Genomic DNA, 7,886 nt, shown 5'->3' on the forward strand with positions numbered 1-7,886 from the left:
CTCCCTGACCAGGGATTGAACCCACGCCCTCAGCAGTGGAAGTGCAGAGTCCTAACCACTGGACCACCAGGGAAGCCCCTCACTCAGCCTGAAATTGATCACTGGCTCTCACTGGAGACCCAGATGAGGCAGGAAGGCTCTTAGAGAAGCACCCCTCACACCTCCTCCGCATCCCCAGGAAGTGCTGTGAGGACAGGATAAGGCAGTGGGCGATGGAGGATTGTCCAGAGAGGAGGCCAGGCAAATGAGGAGTTCACACCTGGGAGCCAGGTAAGTGTTCCTGGGTGGAAGGAGGAACATGAGGGGCAGGTGAGTAGGACCCAAGGGAAATGAAGTGAAGGCCCCACAGGTCCTTCCTCTTCTCTGTCACCAGCATCTCTGCCACCCTCTCAAACCCAGGTCAGAACCCTTCCCCAAGCCCCGCCCCGCTCCTGCCCGCATCCATCCCATCCCAGCCAGCAGGACTCTTGTTCAAAATTTTATCCCTAAATTGTTCTTTGCTCTTCAGCTGTTGTGTCCGACTCTGCGACCCCATGGACTGTAGCATGCCAGGCTTCCCTGTCCTTCACTATCTCTCAGAGTTTACTCAAACTCATGTCCATTGAGTCAGTGATGTTATCTAACCATCTCATCCTCTGCTGCCCCATTCTCTCCTGTCCTCACTCTTCCTCGGCATCAGGGTCTTTTCCAATGAGTTGGCTCTTTGCATCAGGTGGCCAAAGTATTGGAACTTCAGCTTTAGCATCAGTCCTTCCAATGAACACCCAGGACAGATCTCCTTTAGGATGGACTGGTTGGATCTCCTTGCTGTCCAAGGGACTCCCAAGAGTCTTCTCCAGCACCACAGTTTGAAGGCATCAGTTCTTCGGAGCTCGGCCTTCTTTATGGTCCAGCTCTTACATCCATCCTGATGCACCCATGAATTAGTGAGCTGTGGCCACCAGCACTCACTGGCCACCTCTGTCCCTCTCCGTCCGACCTGACCCTCCCCACTCCTTCCCCAGGGTTACTGTGGGGCCTTCTGATCTTCAAGGATGCCAGGAAGGTAACATATCTTGATGTTTTTATGGTCTTCTAGTCATTTTTAATTGGAAAAACCCAGCTAAATAACAATAACAAAGCTTCAAAAATTAAATAATACATAATTCTAAATTTAAAACATTTTAAATTCATACACAGCCATTAGGAGGGTGGAGAGAGAAAAGTAACAAAATTTCGAAAATAATAGGCAATAGCATGAATCATATTTTTAATCTTATTTTTACACCTAGATGGACTTTTTCTTTACAGAATGTGTTATGTGCTTCTTGACTGGCAAATTAAATTGTGCTTGGGAAACTAAAGATGTAAATATCTTATCAAGAAGAGCAAAGAACACTTAGCAGGGGGAAAAAGCTACTTCCCCATGTTTTCCAAATTTTTGAAAAACTTCGAAAGTTTTCAGAAACTTCCCAAAACGTGTTTGATCACTTTCATCCAAATTTCCTCCTATACTTCACATTGTTATTTACCTTTTTGGCTGAGTACTTTTTCTTTTTCGAGCTTTATTGTAATATATTTGACATAATAACATTATATAAGTTCAAGGTGTATGATATGATGATTTTATATATATATATATACTGTGCTTAGTCACTCAGTCATGTCTGACTTTTTGTGACCCGGTGGACTGTAGCCCATCAGGCTCCTCAGTCCATGGGGATTCTCCAGGGAAGAATACTGAAATAGGCTCCTACTCCACTAGGCCATGCCCTCCTCCAGGGGATCTTCCCAACCCAGAAATCAAACCAGGGTCTCCTGCATTGCAGGCAGATTCTTTACCAGCTGAGCTACCAGGAAAGCCACATACATACATACATACATACATATATATAAATATATGCAAACTTATTACCAAAATAAGGTCAGATAACACAGCAATAACCTCACATAGTTACAACTATGTGGTGAGGACTTTAAAAAAATCCACTCTCTCAGACAAGTTTCAAATATACAACACAGTACCATGAGCACGCTTCATTTCTTTTCTCTGCTCCTCCGGCCTGCAGGGTCTCCTGGGTGAAGTCAGGGCGATGCATCGTCAGACCCTTTGGTACTGCCCCCTTGTGGTCACTTCCTTCATCACCGTGGTTGAGATCCACTAGATATCAACAGGAGTAGCGACTTGGACGCTAATTTTATGAAGAGACTGTAGTCCTTGCCTAGAAAGAGCTCAGGGCCCTGAGTGGAGGAGTCACCTGCCCAACTATGCTGCTTTCAATCAGAATGCATCCGAGGGTGCCCAGAAAAAGATGACTCAGCAGAGGGGTGGAAAGCCTCATGGAGGAAGAGCGGGTGGGGCTGGGACCCCAGGAGTGAAAGACACACGTGGAGACGAGTCTCAGCTAGGCTCAGAGACGAGTCTGGGCACAGCCCGAGGATGTTAAAACACAAGGTAGGTTCTCTTGCTGCTGCTGCTGCTAAGTCGCTTCAGTCGTAGCCGACTCTGTGCAACCCCATAGACGGCAGCCCACCAGGCTCCCCCGTCCCTGGGATTCTCCAGGCAAGAACTCTGGAGTGGGTTGCCATTTCCTTCTCCAATGCATGAAAGTGAAAAGTGAAAGTGAAGTCTTTCAGTCGTGTCCGACTCTTTGCGACCCCATGGACTGCAGCCTACCAGGCTCCTCCGTCCACGGGATTTTCCAGGCAAGAGTACTGGAGTGGGCTGCCACCGCGGTTCTCTTAGTGGGGGTTAAAAATGAGGGCTCTGGTGGCAGACAGGTGGGGGGGGAGGTTGTCAGGGCCTGGATGTGGCATTCAGGAGCTGCTCCATCACGCTGTTGTGGTTCAGTTACTCGGTCGTGTCTGACTCTGCAGCACGCCAGGCTTCCCTGTCCTTCACCGTCTCCCGGAGTTTGCTCAAAACTCATGTCCATTGAGTCGGTGATGCCATCCAGCCATCTCATCCTCTGCCGCCCCCTTCTCCTCTTACTGCTCCATCTTAGGTGGATTATTTAAGCCTTGATTTCTTCTTCCATAAAACCAGGGATCATCGGGATAAAGCTAGTGCCTATCCACAGAGCCCTTGCAAGGTGTGAATGGAATAATATACATAAAATACGGCGCACAGGACTCAGAGAAAGTATGATGACAGCGGCCGAAGCAAGCAGTTCAGGTGTCCTAGAGCAGTGGGTGGCATGGACGGGCGTGGAAGGTAGTGTAAACTGGAGCCACACCTTGAATACCAAGCTCTGGACTCCCAAATTATCCACAGACAAAGGAGACCCACGGTAGGGCTGGCAAGGGAAGCATTCTGATGAAATCTTATCTTAAGAGAATTCTGATGATGAGAATAAAATAGGGAAAGCAAAGGAAGCCCCTCAGAGCTTCCCAGGTGGCTCAGTGGTGAACAATCTGCCTGTCAGTGCAGGAGATGCGGATTCCATCTCTGGGTTGGGAAGATCCCCGAGAGGAGGAAACGGCAACCCACTCCAGGATTCTTGCCTGGGAAGTCCCATGGACAGAGGAGCCTGGGGGGCTGCAGTCCATGGGGTCGCAAAGAGTTGGATGCGGCTGAGCAACCAGTAGCAAAGGACTAGGAAGCTACTCATCCATGTGTCAGTCAAATGTCTACCACCCGCCAGCTTCGGGGACTTCCCTGCTGGTCCAGTGGCCAAGGCTGGGCGCTCCCAATGCAGGAGGCCAGAGTTCGATCCCTGGTCAGGGAATTAGATCCCACATGCGGCAACCAAGAGTTTCCATGCCGAAAGTAAGAGCCGGTGCAGCCAAGTAAATAAATACCCGGCTCGTGCTGGTGAAGCTCAGTGAACTGGAAGCAAGAACAGGCTCCTGCTGCTGGAAGCCTTTGTCCTGGTGGAGACTGGACGGCCATGAAGTCCCCAGACAATATACCCTTATCACACGACAAGGGGAGAGTGGCAGGGCACACCTGTGGGGCCAGAATGGAGAATAGCCCGGGGAAGTGGGTCACTTCAGCTCGGGTGCCTACAGGCCAGAATCGGCGTGCAGATGCAAAAGACGTGATGTGTTAGGAGTTTGGGATTAACAGATACAAACTACTATGTAGAAAATAGATAGTGGAGACATGTTAAGCATCTCATAACATGTTTTCATTATATTAAAATGTACCGTTGTTGTGTTCTATGGAATAAGCCTCCCCAAACTTCACTGGCTATTTCTTCAACTTTTTTTTTTAATTTGGTGGAAATAATCTGATATTTCTCAAAAATGACATAAAGGATAAGGACCTACTGTATAGCACAGAGGACCATACTCATTGTCCTATCATAAACCATCATGGAAAAGAATATGAAAAAGAACATACATAATATGTATGTATAACTGAGGGCTTCCCAGGTGGCCCTCGTGGTAAAGAGCCTGTCAGTGCTGGAGATGTAAGAGGCATAGGTTCGATCGCTGGATCAGGAAGATCCCTGGGAGGAGGGCATGGCTCTGCTCCAGCATTTTCACCTGGAGAATCTCATGGACAGAGGAGCCGGGTGGGCTACAGTCCACAGCATTGCCAAGAGTCGGACACGACTGAAACGACTGATCACACAGGCAGGCGTGTACAACTGAATCACTTTGCTGTATGTCTGAAACTAACACCACATTCTAAATCAACTATTTTTCAATATAAAAAAATTTAAAAGCCACAAAACGATGATGTGCGGGGCTTGGGAGACGAGGATTCTGGGAGGAGAGAGAACGGTGTGCTGGCTCGTCCTTTCTGGCCCTTCCTGGGCTCTTGCAGAAGCTCTGAGGCCTTTGCCCCCGGTCTCCTTGCAGGTGACTCCTCTGATCCTTCCTCTGCCCTTCCTGCAGCCAGGGGTGGTCCAGCTTTCAAATGTCATGTAAGTGAACCTCCTGTTTATAACTCTCAACCTGGAATCCAAGTCTGTTTCAGAAGGACGAGGGAACACAATGTCTGCACCATCCAGGAATAAGAGAGAGAGAGAGGGAGGGAGATACAGAGGGAAGAAGACATAGCTGATCATCTCAATGAATTATCCTGGTGCATGTCCCGCTGTCCTGGATGGAGTGAGAGGATCATAGGCAGGAGGTGGTGTTATGTTCTATTCTGTCCGGGTCCCCGTGCCTCTGAGCCTCTTAGCTTATTTCCGTGCCCCGTTTCTCCTCATACAACCATTCCCGCTTTTGTAGCTGGGGGTGATCTTCTTAAAACACAGATCACCATTTTGGAGAACCATCTCTTGACCATGCCCACCTTCACTAATGCTGCCCCCATGAAAGCCTCTTTTTCCTGAGCTGGGTTCCCCGCATCCTCCGCACACACATCTCACACTCCGGCATCGTTCCCACATCCCTACCAGCATGCCACTTGCTGGTTGTTCCTTGAGGACAGGGATGGAGGCCCTTGGCATCTCAAACCCGCCTGCTGGCACAAGCTAGGTGTTCGCTGCACTATTTGTGCTGGAGGAATAAAGACATTGATGGCTATCCTCGGAGTATGCAGATGGGCTGGAGAAAAAGTCAGGAAAGTGTGTTATGGGTGAGGATACCCAGTGAGCTCTGTGTTCTTTGCTGAGAGGCTGAAAGAGTCAAAGAGCGGAGTGAGTGAAGCATGGGTCGCTATGCAAGCTCCGAGTCCTGGACCACGGCTGAATGGGCTGCTGGGCTCCCCGTCCAGCAGGCAAGCAAGCAGGCCAGCTGATCTAGGACTCCCCTGGCCTCCTCCCAGGGAGACACTTCTTTCTCTGTGCCCTGATTTCCTCCTCTCCCCGCTCACTGGTAGTGAGTGACTGGGAAGGAAGCTGATGGGGAAAGCCCTGCTCTGCGGCTGAGAGCCTGCTGATTGGCTGCCAGGCGCTGGCTGGCCCACAAGATAAACATCAGGCCAAACGCACGGTTCCTGTCACCTTGCATCCCACGCTGTGGTTTATCGTAAGCTTTTCTCTTTCGGCCAACAGTTCTAGGAATCAGAGGAACAGAGAATCCTTGGGCTGGGAGACTCTACGGGGCCAGCAAGCCTCTGTCTCCCCTTGACTGAGTGTGCCCGAAGCTCTGGCTCGGTTCTGAGCTGTCTGCAGGATGTGAGCTGCAGCTGCGTTGGATGCCTGTTCTGGAAGCTTCTCAAGCAAGGGCGTTTACCCACAACCGGCATCATTTCCATTGAGTCGTTGTCTGACTCTGTGCTCTTCTGATCAGCTCTGGCATCAAGGGAGGATGCTAAGAAGATAATGTCCATCCCGGCCCAAGGAGAGGCAGGAGATGCTGGGGCAAAGGGCAGAGCCTCCAAGGACAGACCAGCCAGGACCAAGCTCTGGCTACACCATGTCCCAACTCCCTGGTCTCATATAACTGCCTTCAGACTCAGACTTCCTACCTGTAAAATGAACAGGATCCTTGGTCTCACTCCAGCCCCTCTTCAGAGGGCTGGTCTATGAATTAAACTAGCTGTTGTCGCTGTTTAGTCGCTAAGTTGTGTCCAACTTAGTGTGTGTCTCTTTTGCCACCCCATGGACTGTAGCTCACCAGGCTCCTCTGTCCATGGGATTCTCCAAGCAAGAATACTGGAGTGGGTTGCCATCCCCTTCTCCAGGGGATCTTCCCAACCCAGGGATCGAACCCAGGTCTTTTGCATTGGCAGATAGGTTCTTTACCGCTGAGCCCCGAGGATGCCTGAATTAAACTAGTAAATACACCTAAAAAGCTCAGCACACGTGGCACGCAAAGAAGAGTCAGCACCTGTCAGCTGTGTAATAACACTCTCGGGGCTCAGACACATACGCACAAACGAGGACTCATGAGCAGCTCAATGATGTCTTTTCATATATACGTAAGGTAGACCTTATAGCATGCTTTTATACTTTATCTCATTCAATGAAAGAATGAGAGGTGATGAAGACAATTCGTTGCTGCTGGAATTACATGTATGGAGCTGAGAGTAACCTCAGAATCAATCTAATAGCAAGCCATCATCATGCACAGAAGAAAAATGAAATTTAAGTAACTTACCCACACCATGCATCTCAATAACAGGGAAAGTTGGGAAGACAACCTTGGTCTCCTAACTCCCCCATAGGACGTCCATTCCCTGCATCATTAGCACACACAACCAGGGTCAAAAAGATGAAGAAATCACACTGGGAACATCTGCCTTCTTGTCCTTTCCTTGGTGAGATAGGAACTTGGAAAGAGGTGCTCCCTGTGGTCCAGGGCTGAGGAGATGAGAGAAGTCACTCCTAATTCACTAAGTGGGGACAAAACTGCTTTTCCGACCTCGGAAGAACTGCCTCGGGTCCCCATGTGTGAGCCTCTGAGGCCATGTTGCTTGCCTGCCCACACCCCTGTATTCCCTATAATTATATTGTCATGAGCTCAGACTTCTTCTCTGAACCCAAAGGAGTGCTGGCCCTCTTCTTCCCTTTTGCTCTTCCCCTCCATGGCCTCAAGTGAAATGTTACCCCTAATTTCCTCATGCCCTCTGCAAGTGGAGGGGAGGAAAGAATGAGCACTGTTAGTAATCTCATAAATACAAGTCAACTGCAGGAGTTCAATACTTCCCAGTGTTGAACCCAGTGTTGTTACTTGATCCAACAAACTCCATCCCAAGCACCAAGGTTTGTGGCCAAGCATGGTCTCCACTAGGTTAGTTCAACTTCTGGGGTGTCCTTAAGAGTCATTGCAGATGATTTGATGACTTCTATGCTTGACTCGCCAGTGCAGGAGACCTGGGTTCAATCCCCGGGTCTCCAAGATCTCCTGGAGAAAGAAATGGCAACCCACTATAGTATTCTCGCCTGGAAAATTCCATGGACAGACGTGCCTGGTGGGCTGCAGTCCATGGGGTCGCAAAGAGTCAGACACGACTGAGCAGCTAAGAAGGGACTCATGCATGCACTCCTCTTAAGAGAACCAATTGT

General features: G+C 49.5%; 1 non-coding gene across 1 annotated transcript; it reads right to left on the reverse strand.

The window, feature by feature from the left end:
• Positions 1-73, reverse strand: TRNAG-UCC (transfer RNA glycine (anticodon UCC)). The gene has a single exon. It is a non-coding gene; the product is annotated as a tRNA-Gly (tRNA).
• Positions 74-7,886: the final 7,813 nt, after the last annotated feature.

This window comes from Muntiacus reevesi, chromosome 1 (genome assembly GCF_963930625.1).
Source record: "Muntiacus reevesi chromosome 1, mMunRee1.1, whole genome shotgun sequence".
Classification (NCBI taxonomy): Eukaryota; Metazoa; Chordata; class Mammalia; order Artiodactyla; family Cervidae; genus Muntiacus; species Muntiacus reevesi.